Here is a 15,294-nt window from a genome sequence, read left to right as displayed (position 1 = left end):
AGATTAATCAATGATTGAATAAATAAATGAGGTAGAATAGACAAATCTATTCCAAGACTTCAAGAATTCTAACAAATTTATATAAATACTCCACCTTCAAGAAGATGTAGCATAAATGTCCACTCCTTAATTGTGGGCCGCTCATAGTAGCTTCCTTTCAGAGAGTACAATACGGAAAGAGGGAAAAAGACTAATTTTATGGTGGAGAAACCTGACAAACACTACCTCAACCAGGTGATCAAGGTCAACACCAACAGTGATAAGTCGGGTTGAGATCTGTGTGTACCCTTGATACTAATCATGAGAAAAATATTAGACAAGCCTCAATTGAGGGACATTCTATAAAATACTGGACACGGTAATCCTCAAAACTGTCAAGTTCATCAAAAAGAAAGGAGGTCTGAGAAACTCACAGCTAAGAGGAGCCTAAGGGAGACATGACAACTAAATGTAATGTGGGATCCTGGATGGGATCCCAGAGCAAAGAAAGGACATTGGTGGAAACTAAGTAAATCTAAAGAAAGTATGGACTTTAAAGTAATGTAGCAATATTGGTTAGTTAATAGTGCAAATATGTCACACTAATATAAATGTTAATAATAAGGGAAACCTAAGGTATATGGGAACTCTTTGTACTATCCAAATTTTTCTATAAATCTAAAATGATTCTAAAATAAAAAGGATACTGTAATAAAAAAAAAGCATTTCCAATTCATCTTCACCTTAATTTTCATCAGGTACAAGTGGAGATTCTGATGCAACAATGTCCATATTGCTGTTTGTTCAGAAAGACTTTAAATTCAGTAAGAAGAGTTTTGCAACGGCAACTTTGTTTTGCTGGTCCTTCCTCTCCCTCTGAGGATTATGGAGGGATGGAAGACTGCTTTTTAAAAGGATGTGCCGTTCTTAAATTCAAGATTTTAATGCAGTGTGTAACTCTGGTTGTCCCAAGATGGAAAGCACTCAAAGTTCAGATTTTTAAGGATTTTATTAAATAAACAACCAAAAACGAAGAGAATGGATGCCCAGATGAATCCCACTATGTGCAAACTGATAGCACTCGCTGTTGGATGTGTGAACTGCTGAAAGTTGATGGAGATCAAATACTAGTCCTGCTAGAACATTTGAAGGGCAGCCACCTGAGCCCACATCGCCGCTGCGCATCTTCCTGGCAGCCCATTCCTTGCACAGAGTGGACCCCCTAGAGGAGGTGGGGGCTGCTGCTGCTGCAGATGAAGGCCATCGGTCCAGTGAAGGGGTGGGTTGGGGAGCTGCAGGTTTACAGATCACTTGTGCAGTCTGGTTAAAGCACAGTGGGGGCAAGTGATGGGGGCAATTGGAAGCTAAGATCCAAGTTGTGTCTGGCAAGCCCCCAATCCTGCCCTCCAGCACAAGTTGAGGCTGCCCTGGGGAGGGGGTGCGTTGTTTTTTTTTAATGCAGTAATACCCTCCTCTCATTAAACACAGGAGGATGCAACTCCTGCTTTTTGCAGATTAGACAAATGGGCTGCGGTACAAGCTTTTGTTCTCAACTCTAGATGGCAACAGAAAAATCCTTAACTAAAAGTCTGTTTTCTCAGTGCTTTGTAATATGCATACATTATAATAATTATAACAGGTTTCCTTTTTATGGTTTTGGGGAACAGGAACCTCTAACCATCCCTTAGAGGTTAACCCAATTCTAACATACTTGTAAATATATTTGTGGATATTTTTGTATTATCAAGATAATACAAATGTGTAACTATTTCAAACAGTACCTAGATGAATGAAATAAATATGAAAATGAAACAAGACAAATTAGTGTTTTCCATTAAAACTAGTGATTTTATGTATTCCAGTGGGGTTATTTTCATCACAACAGTGCTGGTAGATACCAAAGTCTCAGCACTGCCTCCTTCCCTCGGCCCATGTAGAGGAAAGAGTCTGGAAGGAGACACACAAAACTCTTAACATGATACCAACCTTTCAGGAAGTGGGGAAGAGTCATAAGAAGTAGAGCTTTTGCACAGTGGTTAGAGCATTGGCCCATGAACTGAAGGGTCTCTGGTTTGATTCCGGTCAAGGGCATGTGTCTCTGTTGCAGGCTCCATCTGTGAGCAGGAGGTAACCAATCAATGTGTCTCTCACATCGATGTTTCTTTCTCTTTCTCCCTTCCACTCTCTCTGAAAAGCAATGGAAAAAATATTCTCTGGTGAGGGTAACAAAAAATAAAAATAAAATAAAATATAAAAATAAAAATAAAAAGAAGTAGAGCTTTCACCTTATACTTTAATCACTTCTATATCATTTGAACTTGTTAGAATGTGCATGCATTACTGCAGTAATTTTGTTTCAATCCAATAAGGATTTATTTTAATGATTTACCCAGAGTTGTCAAGAGCATGGTAGGAGTGTAAATCAGTCCCGCTATTTGAGAAGACAACTAGAGAGTATGTATCAAAAGCCTTAAAAAAAATACAACCCCTTTGACTTAGCAATCAGGATTTCCCCAGCACCTAAGGAAATAATTATCGTTGTGGGGGGAGGGGAAATGTAGCCATGAAGATGTTCTTTGCAGCATGGTTTATAATAATGAGAAGTTTGAGGGTAAAACCTAAATGTGCAGGACAAAAGCTTGGTTAACTGAATTATGAAGCACATATAGAATAAAATAAAAAGCATTCAATAGAAATAAGTAGAAAAAGCAGGACACAAACCAGTTGGAGACTTTATGTGCTAAATTTTAAACAGCAAACACAGTTCTTTTATTGGGCTGAAAAGGAGTCCAATCCTGTGATGATCTAGGTGTTGTGAAATGGTCAAATTTTTCATAAGAGCATGTTTAATAATGGTCCATAAATATTTCAGTAGTAATAGGTATAAAGTGCTGCAGATTTTATGGTATCTCTTTGGTGTCTAATTGACAGACCAATGGCATTAACTAATGCCAAAGTGCTCCCTGCTTTGGTGTAGCTTTAGCGCACTGAAGGCTCCAAAAACACTAAGCACAGCCTTTTGGGGACTTCGTCCCATCAGCAATTCTGCTGGGACCAGCACCCTCCCCTGGGCTCTGCAACAAGGCCTGTGCCCTCAGGGCAGACATTATTACCCTTGGTGTCACGTATCCACAGCCTGGGTGCAGCAGGCCTCAGCAGGTATCACCTGCTATGGTGGCTGCATGGAGAGAATCTTAAGGAGAGTCAACAGATAAATCCACAGTAACTGATAGGACATGAGTCCACAAAAGCCATCCCTTGCAGATTCTCCAAAATACATAGGGAACCAGAGAAGGGGGCCAGAGCTCCCATCACAGAAGGTATGTGCAGAGCTCAGGAAATACCATGTGCAACTGCTATGGGGAAGTGAGATTTTTTTCCCCAGACTTGCAGGGCTGAGGACAGACAGCTTCTATATCTGCATCGTGGTCACTGGATACCAAGGGTATCTTCAATCTTCAACCTGTTCAGACAAATTATTTCCTAAAGTGGGCTTCTGAAGATACAGCTGCTTGGAGTTCCAGTTGTCACCCATCCTTCTTACATTTCCTGCCTGCATCTAGATGAGTTACGTGGCATTAAGCAGCTGAGGTCACTGTAGAGATTTTTAAACAAGCTATTTTAAAAGTTACTGACATCATCAGCTCAGAGCTATTATTCCTAAGTCAGCACAACTTCTCTGCAGCAGAGACAGTCCCTGCTGACTCCCTCCTGACTGGTCCGGACACAGTGGGGTCCTAGGGCTAGGGGCAGGACCAGAGCTGGAGGGGGTAGGGGAGCAAGGTTAGATCCACACCCTCTAGCAGCCGACCTCCCATCAAAGGTGGAAGAAACTTTCCCAGGCTTCCCATTTCTTTAAAAGACACTTTAATGTCACTTATGGGGAAAAGAAGTTAAAATTTGGGTTTATTTTAATATTTACCGAAGAACTCTGGGAAGGGAAACTGGGCCAGATAACATCTAAATTCCTTCACAACACCTCCACTCTGTAATTCTATGAAATGAACAGGAGTCAGTCACATTTGGTTTGTTCGCTTGTTTTTGGATAGTTGGGTCTTTTTCAAGCCCGTAGTTTCTAGGATATTAAGAACAATAACAAAAGGAATAATTCACCTCTTTATGGAAAAAGCAGATGTCAGTGGATCTATGCTTTGTATTAATCTTCCGAATGCTGTCACCTGTTTTGAAAATGGCGTGTTTCATAAATACCTTGATCAATACGAATCCAAAATACTAATAATAGCTAAGATTTATTGAATGCTTTCTGTGTGTTGGCTTTGCGCCCGATTCTTCACTTATTTTTAATTATTGAAGTTGGGTGAGGAGCCCTGTCTACTTTTTGTTTGAAATTTTTTATAGTAAAAGCTTTCCTTAAATCAATGAGAAGAATCTCTATTTCAATGCTCACTTCTACTGTGTCAGCTGAGAACAAATGATCTGAGAAGAGGCGTTTGATGGTAGATAAGGGCAGAACATGAAGGCATGTGGCATAGGAAAAAAACACAAGGGAAGGGGAACTGAAAAGCCAACGGCAATCTTCAACTGCGATGTCTTGTCAGTTCAGGTGGCCACCGTCCCTCAAACCCTGCTATCCAGGACCTGGCACCAGGCACGCTGCCAGTGGGCTCTGCCCTTGCTGTGTGGCTGAGAGCGGTAGAAACTCTGCCCGGCACAGGTTCCTGCAGCCGCGAAGGCTTGGTCCCTATTTTAGAGAGTGAGATTTCACAAGTTGCAAAAACAATCTGTCCTCTCACTAACTCCTGCTAAATGGAACATGGATTGCCATGGTAACAGCAAAGGCAGGCCGTGGGGAAGGGACGCATACTTTGTCAGAGCGTCATAAAAGCAGGTGAAAAGCATAAGTGAGAAAAAGTACCCCATCCATCCCTCAGGATCCAGCCCAGACTTTTATCTCCTCTTAATACCATGACCTCCTCTGCACAGCTTTGTTTACGGGGCCCTCCTCCTGAAAGACCTGCTCCTGCAGGCCCAGTTCGCAGCAGCAGTGGAATGGGAAGTAGAGCTCCCGTATCACGTGGAAGAGATGGTTATGGAGGCCCACCTCGAAGGGAACCCCCGCCTTCTCATAGAGATGTTTATTTGTCCCCAAGAGATGATGGATATTCTTCTAAAGACAGCTATTCAAGCAGTTCTCGTGATTCAAGAGATTATGTACCACCACCAAGAGATTAAGCTTATCATGGTCATGGTCATTCCAGTTCGCATGACGACTATCCATCACAAGGCTACAGTGACAGAGATGGCTATGGTCGTGATCATGACTACTCGCATCACCCAAGTGGTGGTTCCTACAGGGAGTCATGTGACAGTTTAGTAACTTGTGGTGCTCCACCTGCAGGAGGGCCCCTCATCTTACGGATGGAAGCAACCGCTGCGATAATTACAGCAGCTCAGGGGATGGACACGGAGGAATTCGAGATGGTTCTCAAGCAGCCCAAGGGACCTCTAGTGGTTGCGATTGGGTTGGCAAACAAAAAAGAGGGCTCCTCCTTCTATGGAAAGGGGGCGCTCTCCTCCACACGATTCCTACAGCAGTTCAAGGGCAAGCACCAATGGGTGTGGCCAAGCAGGAAGCCGATCTGATAGAGGCAGAAGCAGATACTAAAAACAAAACTTTGGACCAAAATCCCTGTTCAAAGAGACAAACAAAAAGTGGAACCTATTTTGTCATAACTACCCAAGGACTACTAAACGAAAAAATTGTGTTACCTTTTTAAAATTTCCTGTAAAGTTCCCCTTCCATAATTTGTATGTTCTCATGAGGAAAAAAGTAAAATATGTTTAATCTTATGACATTGCTTTCAATAAGCAAATGTTAAATGTGTTAAGGTTTGACTTGTGAACCAGTGTTGTAATTTTCGAAGTAAGAGTGTCTCTAAAGGCCACTTTCTAATTTTCCCCCAGTAACTAAGGCAAGCATTCTAAGATCTTCTACAAACATCTAGCAATCTAAAATGGAGAGGTGAACCCCTTTGTCTATACAAACAGGCTGGTTATTAAGGGTGGTCTTAGAAAACCACACTACCTTCCAACTGAAATCTCAAATGTTCTCAGTATGAAAAACCTGAGATCAGATACATATGTAAAGCAATCTAATAAAAATTGTGTTTTATGTAGGTTTTGTAAGAGGAGACTATCTGGTCCTCCATCGTGTCAAAAGCAAAAGTCCTTCAGATGTCAATTTTTGGTAGGTTGGTAAGGCTTTAGGGTCTTGCTTGAGAACAATAAATAGAAATTATTCCACTAACCAAACCAGGCTTTTGGTTTTTGGCATTTATTGTTGTCATTGTTTTTTCTGAATAAAGTTACATATGAGCTGGGTTATCTTCAGTTGAGGACAAAAGTTAACCTGGACCACAGAGAGGATTTGTAGCAATTTGAGGAAGAGACATAGGTAACTGCAAAGAGGAACAGACTCTACCGGATGAGTGTGATTAAGCTTCTGCTATTTGGTGAGGAATATAGATAACAAACCAACCACAGATATGTCTGTTTGTTGTTCGAAAAAAACAGCGAATTTGGATCTACTTTGGGAGAAGCGATGACATTTTGAATTTGGCTCTGAGGTAGGTGAGAGTGAGAGCTAGGATCTATTGCCTATATTGGGTAATACCTGGAGAATGGAACTTCTTTGATCTTATTATTTTGGTCTCTTGCAGAAGTCTCCCCTTTGTTAAGACAGAATGTAAGTCTCGTAGCTTTTACAGCACACCAACATAAAAATTCATCTGAAGAACATTCTGTCTTTTGCAAAACCACATTTTACTAAATTACTCAGTGTACTTGAACAAGAACCCACACACGTACAAAATTTCTCTTTAAATTCAGTGCCAGGAAAAACCTTGTCTCTAGAAAACTGTGTTTGCTTATTTTTATCAGACTAAATATTTCCTGTCTCAACTTTTTTCCTAAACTCCCTGCAAAAGTCAGATCTAAACGGAGTAAGCTCGGTTGTAACCAGTGCATCCCAGGTGCCTGGTCGCATCTCCATCTCTGATCCTGTTTGTAAAAATAACTTGATTAACCTTTCATTTCATAGCCAAAAAGTAATACATATTTGTTATTCACTCTAGGAAACAGAAACAAGAAAAATGAAGGGGGAAAAAAGGCAAATGTTACTTTTAAAGCCTTAGTGTACGTTCTCTAATTATACCGTTCCCAACCCCGCAGCAACTTTATTAGCATTATTTGGTTGCCAAAGGAAACTGACTCTCACTTACACAGGGGAAGAAATTTTTCTTTTTCTTGTACCCACCTGAGGTTCATTGGCTGGAACCGAGCAAATTAGACTGACAAAGACAGATCAGCAAGGGAAAGACTGAGGTCTATTAACACATGAATCCCACTTCCCGCCTGGGGGAGTGCCCAAGGAGGTGCTCAGAACTTGGGCTTCCAGAGCATTTTAACACAATAATCTTGTAGAGAAGTGACTAGAGGGGGAAAAAGGACTTTGAGCTTCCAGGAGTGGCAGACTGCGGGAAGGCAAACTTATGGAGGAAACTAATGGTAGGTCAGGGCTAGTTTCAGCAAGGTTCGCGTGCAGATTCCTCTGGTGCCATCTCTGAGTTGACAGGGTCGAGAGCGGTCGTGTTGACCCCCTTCCCTGCAGGTAGGGGTGGGAGGGACACCTTTACAAATGTGTGTCTTGCTTTTCGGCAAATAAGAGGAGGGCAAAGAGCTTTTCTTGTATCTGCTCTTCTCAGTCGCCTTCAGCTTAAAATAACCCTTATGCCAAAGTTTCATATTTGGAGGTGGCAAATTCTGTTACCCTTCACTTATTTAAACAACAAAAATTAGCTGTTAGAAGGATAGTGGTGAGCTCCCATAATTTAAACAGAATGCATGGGGGCCTTGATGGCCCCCGGCCCCCAGCAGTGGGAATCACGATCTCCCTAGGACTTGGCCATTGGCTGACTCATCTCCAGGCCACTTTTTCCGAGTGGCGCCTGGAGCACTGTGGTGCTTGACAGTCCCACTAAGGCTGCAGGGAGCCGGCAGGGCCTCACAGTCCGTGCAAATGAGTACGGGATAGTTCTGTTACCATAAAAGCAGGGGGAGTAAAAAGAGGGTTTCAACCCACTGAGCCATGCGTTTTTCTCCCTCCTGTGTGGTCACAGCCAAGTGTCCCTGAACTTATGTTGCCCCCCATCTGGCCTCACTGCTGGGGGAAAGACGCCCTGGGCTGACTCTCATCCTGGAGGGTTTCCCGAGCAGGCCTCAGGCGTCAGTCCCTGAAGATTGAGGCCATCTGCTACCTTCATGCTCTCCCCACCCCTTGTCCCACCAAAGACGGCCAGAAGGGAGAGAACAGGGAGCTGTCACCGTAAGAAACATTTAAATCTGTGATGAATTTTGGTGAGTTTATTTGAGCCAAATTGTTGACAATTGTGGGGAAGCAAATTCTCAATGGATTGACATAATGCTCTGGAGAATGGCAGTTTTACACCTTACTTTATACATTACAATCAAAAGAGGAGACGTAGGTGGGTTACATGAAATCCACTGGTGATAGATTAGGGAGGCGGGAGAAAGCAAAGCAGGGAAACCTCTGGGATCGGGTAAAATGTAAAATGATAGACACACACTTCTTTTACTTAGGTGGGTGCAGAATAGTTAATGGTCAACAATGAACTCAGTGACAGTGAGGGGATTTGTGGTCTCCACAATGCGGAGCCTGAGCCTTGAGGGGTCTGGAAAAAGCAACATTACTTTGACATTCCAGGAATATGTTATTGTAGATGCAAAAAGACAATAGACAGGCTCGGTTAAGGTAAAGATTGACCATTGTCAGGGAAGATACTGGTCTAGGACATGACTACCCACCATAAACTGCTTTTAGTTAAAAAGTTCTAATTTCAGACTGTCCTTTGTGTTGCTTTAGGTCCCTGAGTTTGCAAGGCCACCATACAGGCCTCCCCTGAGCTAGTCGGGTTAACATGTGGCCCCTTTTCGTCCACAGAGTCCATACTAAGCAGGAGGCTGTCGTCCCTCTAAGTACATTACACATAATTAGAGCAAAATAAAGGTTTATTATGTTCGCTTTAAAAGTAAATGGTAGATGCTGTGAACCTGTTCTATACCCTTGACAAGTGAGAGAGAACAGGCAATATCTTCAGATGTGTATCTAATACAGTATTTCTCAATACTTACGGGAACAGTTGTTTATGGAACACTAACTAGTGCACTCAGCAATATTAATATTAGTTTTGAGGAAATAGTTTTGGTAGTCAAAATACAGTTGGGAAACATTACATAAATATTGCATTATGGTTTTGAAAATACAAAATACACACATTGTATCAAACTAAAGGCTTTAGGAAGTTCTATAGTTTCTCTATGATAGATAGATAGAGAGATAGACACACATACACACACATACTAAAATAACAGTATAAAAATATACACGAAAATATATGCTGATTATATTCCATGGGATAAGTAGACCTGTAGATAGTTTTTCTTTGTTTTTCTTATCATTATATTCTGATTTTTCTGTAGCATATATATGGAAAAAGTTAATCTATACAAATATATGACAACTTAAAGACTAAAAATACCTCTTAATACAACAAATGAGAAGTTTTCTCATTGAATACTACAAATGTTTGATATTGTCTCCTATAATCTATTAAGGTACAGCACATTTTCATTAAATATATGAAATGGGTACATGCTGAATGAATGTAGCAATATCAGAAGGTCTATAAGATTCATTATTTCCCTACACAAATATTAATTTAAATTTACACAAATATTATTCCCTATGACATACTCTATTATCAATAAAAAATTCTTCATATCCTTTATCATTTATAAGTAACAAGGATATTATTTTAAATTTATTTAAAATGTTCTTTTAAGTCGGAGGTTGGCAAACTTTTTAAGTAAAGAGCCAAATAGTAAATATTTTACAATTTACAGGCCATATAGTCTCTGTTGCTATTACTCAACTCAGCTGTTTTACTACAAGAGCAGCCATAGGCAATCCCTCAACAAATGAGTATAGCAATTTTCCATTAAAACTTTATGAATACCAAAATATGAATCATGTAATTTTCACCTGCCATTAAACGTAATTATTCTTTTTTATTTTTCCAACCATTTAAAAATGTAAAACCATTCTTAGTTCATGAGACATACAAAAATAGGCAGAACTAAATTTGGCCCAAGGCCTATACTTTGCTGACCCAGTTTTAAATATTTGTGGTGCAGTGACTGCTGAAAAAAAAAAAAAAAAAAAATGCTATTTGCTCAAACAAAAATATGCCTATGCTTTTGGGCTTCCTTGCTAGAAAGATTTCAGATTTGACCTAACATTTCCTAGGGAGCACCATCTTATTAATAAATGCTTCTGTTCCTGTGATACGCAGCCTCCAAGTTGGCCCCCAGTGATATCCACCTCCTGGTAACTACCCCTTGTGAAGTCCCCTCCCTTATCACAATAGCACATGGTAGTGGTGGTGATAAGTCACTTCCAAGATAGGTTATAAAGACTGCAGTTTCTGTCTTGGATCTCTGCCATGTTATGTGGTGAGGCCCCACCGGGCAAGGAACCAAAGCCTCTCCAGCCAAGTCAGAAAGGAACTGAGGCCTCCTGGCAACACCCATATGTGGGTGAGCTCAGAAGCAGCCCCTCCCCCCCAATCAAATCTTTGGGACACTGTATCCTTGGCTAATAGCTTGAATGCTTGAGACTTTGCACCCAAATTATCCAGCTAAACTCTCCTGGGCTCCTGACCCTGCAGAAACTTTAAGATAATAAGTGCATGTTGTTTTCAGCTGCCAAGTTTTAGGGTAATGTCTTACACATCCATAGATAAGGAATATGGCACCTATGTTAGACCAAGATCTGCTGGTTCCCAACACCAATCCCTCTGCATATATTGCAGCTCTCAAGACGCCTGTGCTCTGACTCAAAACTCAGTCCTTTGTCTGGGTGTTCAGCCCTGAACCCTGCTGTACTCAGACACTCCTTGAAACTGAGACTTAACTTCAGCCTTTGGAAGGCCTATGTGTCATATATGGAACTAGTTACAAAAAAATGAGATGGAAAATTTCCTGCACATTATTTTCCATAAAACATTGGTCAGATTTTCAGAACTTAGTGCTTAAATAACATCTTTCCATCCCAAGAAAGTAAATAAATAAAAGTTTATTTGCTGCTTCCTAACCTGTTAACTCCCCATCTTTCCTCGTGCACACTTTTCAGGATTTTTTGGAAGTATGCTATGCTTTCAGTGACAGTTATATCTTCGAGAACTGTGCTTTGATTTTCAATCGGTCACTTGATTTTCCTTTGTAATGCGCAAGCTCTTCCACTGTTTATGGCTTCTTACTCACCAGTATTACAGGTCGTGTGATTACTTAAGATGACATTTTGTAAAGCAGGAAAAGGAAGAAAATAATGGAGCCAATCCTAGGATCCTGACAAGCTTGAAGAGAACATTTAGAGAACAATTGGGAACATTTAGAGAACAATTGGGATTGCTTCTTCTCTTTCGGTTTGAGGAGAGTTGAGGCATCTGAGCATGCAGACAGGAGGGGGAGGGATATGAGAAATATCCAGTTGCCCTGCCTTCCTTTATTCAATTTGTTTCTTAATTGATTGAAGAGTTTTAAATGTAAAATAAACTTCAAGAGATCATTAAAAATTCCTATCCAAAAAAGTGCTCCTGTGGGATGGACCGAATTGAAAAAGAAAGTCAAATGTGCTGGGTTTGGATTTTAAGTATACAGGGGTGGGTAAAGGTAGGGTTACAGTTGTGAGTGTGTGAAAGAGTTTATTCCTGTATTATTATTCATTTATTAAGTATTGCATTATTTATTTGTATTATTATTATTTTGTAACCTTACTTATGACTTATCTGTTAGCTAATGATGGCTGGTATTTAACCTACTTTTACCCACTCCTGTATGTACACACACACAGTGTCCCATGTCATAACACTGATTGCATTTTGAAGCCTATAATATGAATTCACCATGGAGACTGGGACAGTAAACATGGAATGTCATTAGCCTAATTCCTCTTCCAAGCCCACCATTCATTTGGGCTTAATTTACCAGTTTCCAAAAGAATGATAATAACAGTTGCCCTGTTGACAGACAATGTTTAAGGTCATCAATTTGAGGGACTAACACTAGATACCTTAAAAAATATAGTAAGTGTATTTTCAAGTGAACAAGAGTAGCTACACTATATTGAGCTTATATGTGACTAATACTCTTGTGTGTTTTATGTAATCTCACTTGGTTCTATGAGCATTATATATACTCCCATCATCGTTGTACAAATGAAAACATGGGGTCCCTGAGAGACTAAGTAGCTTCCCCTGCTCCAGGTCACCCAACTTGTAAGCAGCAGAATTGGGATACAAATACAGCTCCTTTAGACTCCATACCCATATATTTGTTGCATATTTGTATCAGTGATGAGAAATTGTCCAGTTACTTTTACATTTATTAATTTCATTTTAAGAAGTTGCATTTTATGGTTCTGAAAATGTTGCCTAGCATTTGTAACGCCTCATATTGAAAAGTAATTTTTTAAACACTTTTCATTTCTTCATTTAATTCTCACAGTATTGGGAAGGAAGTGTTTTAGTTCCCATTTTACAGTAGTGAAGATTAAAATGCAAAGATTTTAAGTGTTCTGCATAAAGAAAACAATTAGTAGCTGAGCTAGACTTCAAACGGGAGGTGACCTTATTCCACATCAAACACTTTCTTCAATACGCAGGTAGAAGTCGGTTTGAGACTGTGGGACTGCCAAACAAGAAGGTGAGAAAAAACATGAAATTTCCAAAAAAACTTTAAAATAATTCCAAAAAAATATCACCTTCTTTCCAGTCCCCATCCACCAGAAAAAACACTGTTTGTTCTGTACCTCTAATGCTTTTTAATATTAATAAAAATATATACAAATTTATGTGGTTTTAAATTTTTAAGTGTTTTAAAATACCATTGTACTATTGATATTATTTACAATTAGATTTTTTTTTCTCTTTACATTATTCCAGATAAGTCATATAGATCTAACTAATTACTTTTCAATATGTGGGAGCATTTCCATATGAACATATTTAAAACAAGGATAGGAATTCAATTTGGCAAATATTTGTGGAGCAGTACCATGTACCAGGCTGGGGACATAGCAATGAACAAAACAGACAAAAATGCCCTCTCTGGGACTGCCACAGTTTACCACAGCATAGCCATCCCACTTTTATCATTAACAGTTTCAGGGTATGTGTTTGCCAATATAACATATTATTTATTATTTTAACAAATGGCATAAATTCTATAGTATGGGCATATACTATAGAATTTATTTAGACATTTATTTACTTCTGACATTCAGTTTATGCTTTGTTTTGATTTTTATAATCAATGTTGCAGTAAACATCCATATTACACATATTTGGTGTAATGATGCCTTTTTATTTCTTCTGAAGGGTAGATTTTTAAAAGTAAGCTCATTGACTCATGGGATATATATGTATAATTTTAAAATTTTAACAAATTCCTCAGATTACTTCTAATAAAAGGTTGTAGCAGTTATATTTTTTTACCAACTTGTAATAGTACTGATTTCCCTACATCTTGCCAACACTGAATTTTAAGTCTTTAAAATATTTGCCAACTCTGTGTTTCTGCCCAGACCTCGCCTTATGTGTGTCTTCATTTGGTTGGTCCTCCTAATCTGAATCTTTTATAATTAGACTAATTATAAATATAGTAAAAAAAATTTGCCAAGCTGATAGGTCAAGATGGTTTTGATATTACTGATTTAATTTGCATTCCCCTGGCTCTTCTCCTAGGGGTGGTTGAGCATCCTTACACATGTCTGCTGACATTTGGTTTTCAAATTAATAGTAATTGCTAATAGTAGAGCAGGCACTGAAATGTGCACCTCTCGTTTGTTATTTACCACAGCTCTATCAGAGAGATAACACCTGCTTCCCCAACCCATTTTACAGATGAGAACATTGTTTCTGAGAAGTTATGAAACCCAAGGTCACACAGCAGGTGAAGCGGTAGCTTGTGGATTTTTAACAAGTCTGGTTGCAGTGCTTCTGGGCTGAACAACGACACACACTGCCTCTGCGGCAGGAACACTTTCAAGCCATTCCCTCTGGTCTGACTCTCTGCCTTCAAATGGGAACAACTTGGTTAAATCAGCAAATATCTGAAGGGTCCCTTTGCAGAAGACACTATGACAGACATTAGTCGGTGATCTGAAGAAGCAAAGTCTCTTATTGAGGAATCAAAATACATTACATAAGCGACAACGGTGTGACCAGCAGACTGCCCAATGTCAGAGAAGCAATCATACAAAATTCTGCAGCTCTACAGAATTTCATGCTGTTCAGAATAGTGTGGGGAATGTTGCCGACAACTCCGGAATGAGAGCTGAGGCTGATTTTATCTTTGTAGAGTAGTGTAGGAAATAAATCACTTTCGAGATGATGCCGTTTCTAGAGAAAAGCGGTACCCACCTGGCGGCCGCGTCCCGACCCTCTGGCCCTCGCTAACCGCCTCCCCCCGCGCCTCTCCACGGCCTCCCCCCGCGCCTCCCCCGCGCCTCCCCACGCGCCTCTCCACGGCCTCCCCCCGCGCCTCCCCCGCGCCTCCCCACGCGCCTCTCCACGGCCTCCCCCCGCGCCTCCCCCGCGCCTCCCCACGCGCCTCTCCACGGCCCCCCCCCGCGCCAGGTGCGCTCCGGGCCGGGCACTATCCAGCGCGGCGGTGCTGAAGCAGGAGCTCGCTCTCCGCCACCTGAAGCCTTTCCCGGGGGAGCCTCATCCCCCGGCCTCCCCTCGCTTCCAAAGCCAGGATCAGTGAACCGACTTCTGCTCGAAGTCCCTCCAACCACACTTACTACGCAAATCTAAGCCCTGCCCTTGGTGTCTGACCGAGTGTTCTGCCAACAGCCTCTTGCCGAGGATCCCTCCTGGCCCTCGCCCACCAGCTGTGCCTCGGAACGGGCCGGCCGCCTTCCGCAGGGTTACAGGTCTGTAAGTGCATGCGCGTGATCCATCACACGGTGCCGTTCCGGAGGCGAGGACAGGCCCCAGTAAAAGGCACACCCACAGGAGGTTTCCTTATTTTCTTTTGCTCCCCTTTCTCCTGCGCACGTTCCTAGTCCTGCGCAGCCTGCAGTCCCCGTGGGACGTCCTGACCGCGCCTGCCCTCGGCCCTTTGCCCTGAGCTTTGGAGAGGCTCCTGTTTCCTGACATTTAAATCACCGGCTAGCGGTTTCCTGCCGCGCTCGCTTCCCGTCTCCCTTCGCCT

General features: G+C 41.3%; 1 pseudogene; it reads left to right on the top strand.

Annotated features, from left to right (window-relative positions):
- Positions 1–4,905: 4,905 nt before the first annotated feature.
- Positions 4,906–5,605, top strand: LOC107545941 (RNA-binding motif protein, X chromosome-like; annotated as a pseudogene).
- Positions 5,606–15,294: the final 9,689 nt, after the last annotated feature.

Source organism: Miniopterus natalensis, chromosome 13 (assembly GCF_054644295.1).
Source record: "Miniopterus natalensis isolate mMinNat1 chromosome 13, mMinNat1.hap1, whole genome shotgun sequence".
Lineage (NCBI taxonomy): Eukaryota > Metazoa > Chordata > Mammalia > Chiroptera > Miniopteridae > Miniopterus > Miniopterus natalensis.
The sequence above is the reverse complement of the archived record's forward strand: the minus strand, read 5'-3'. Positions and strand labels throughout refer to the sequence as shown.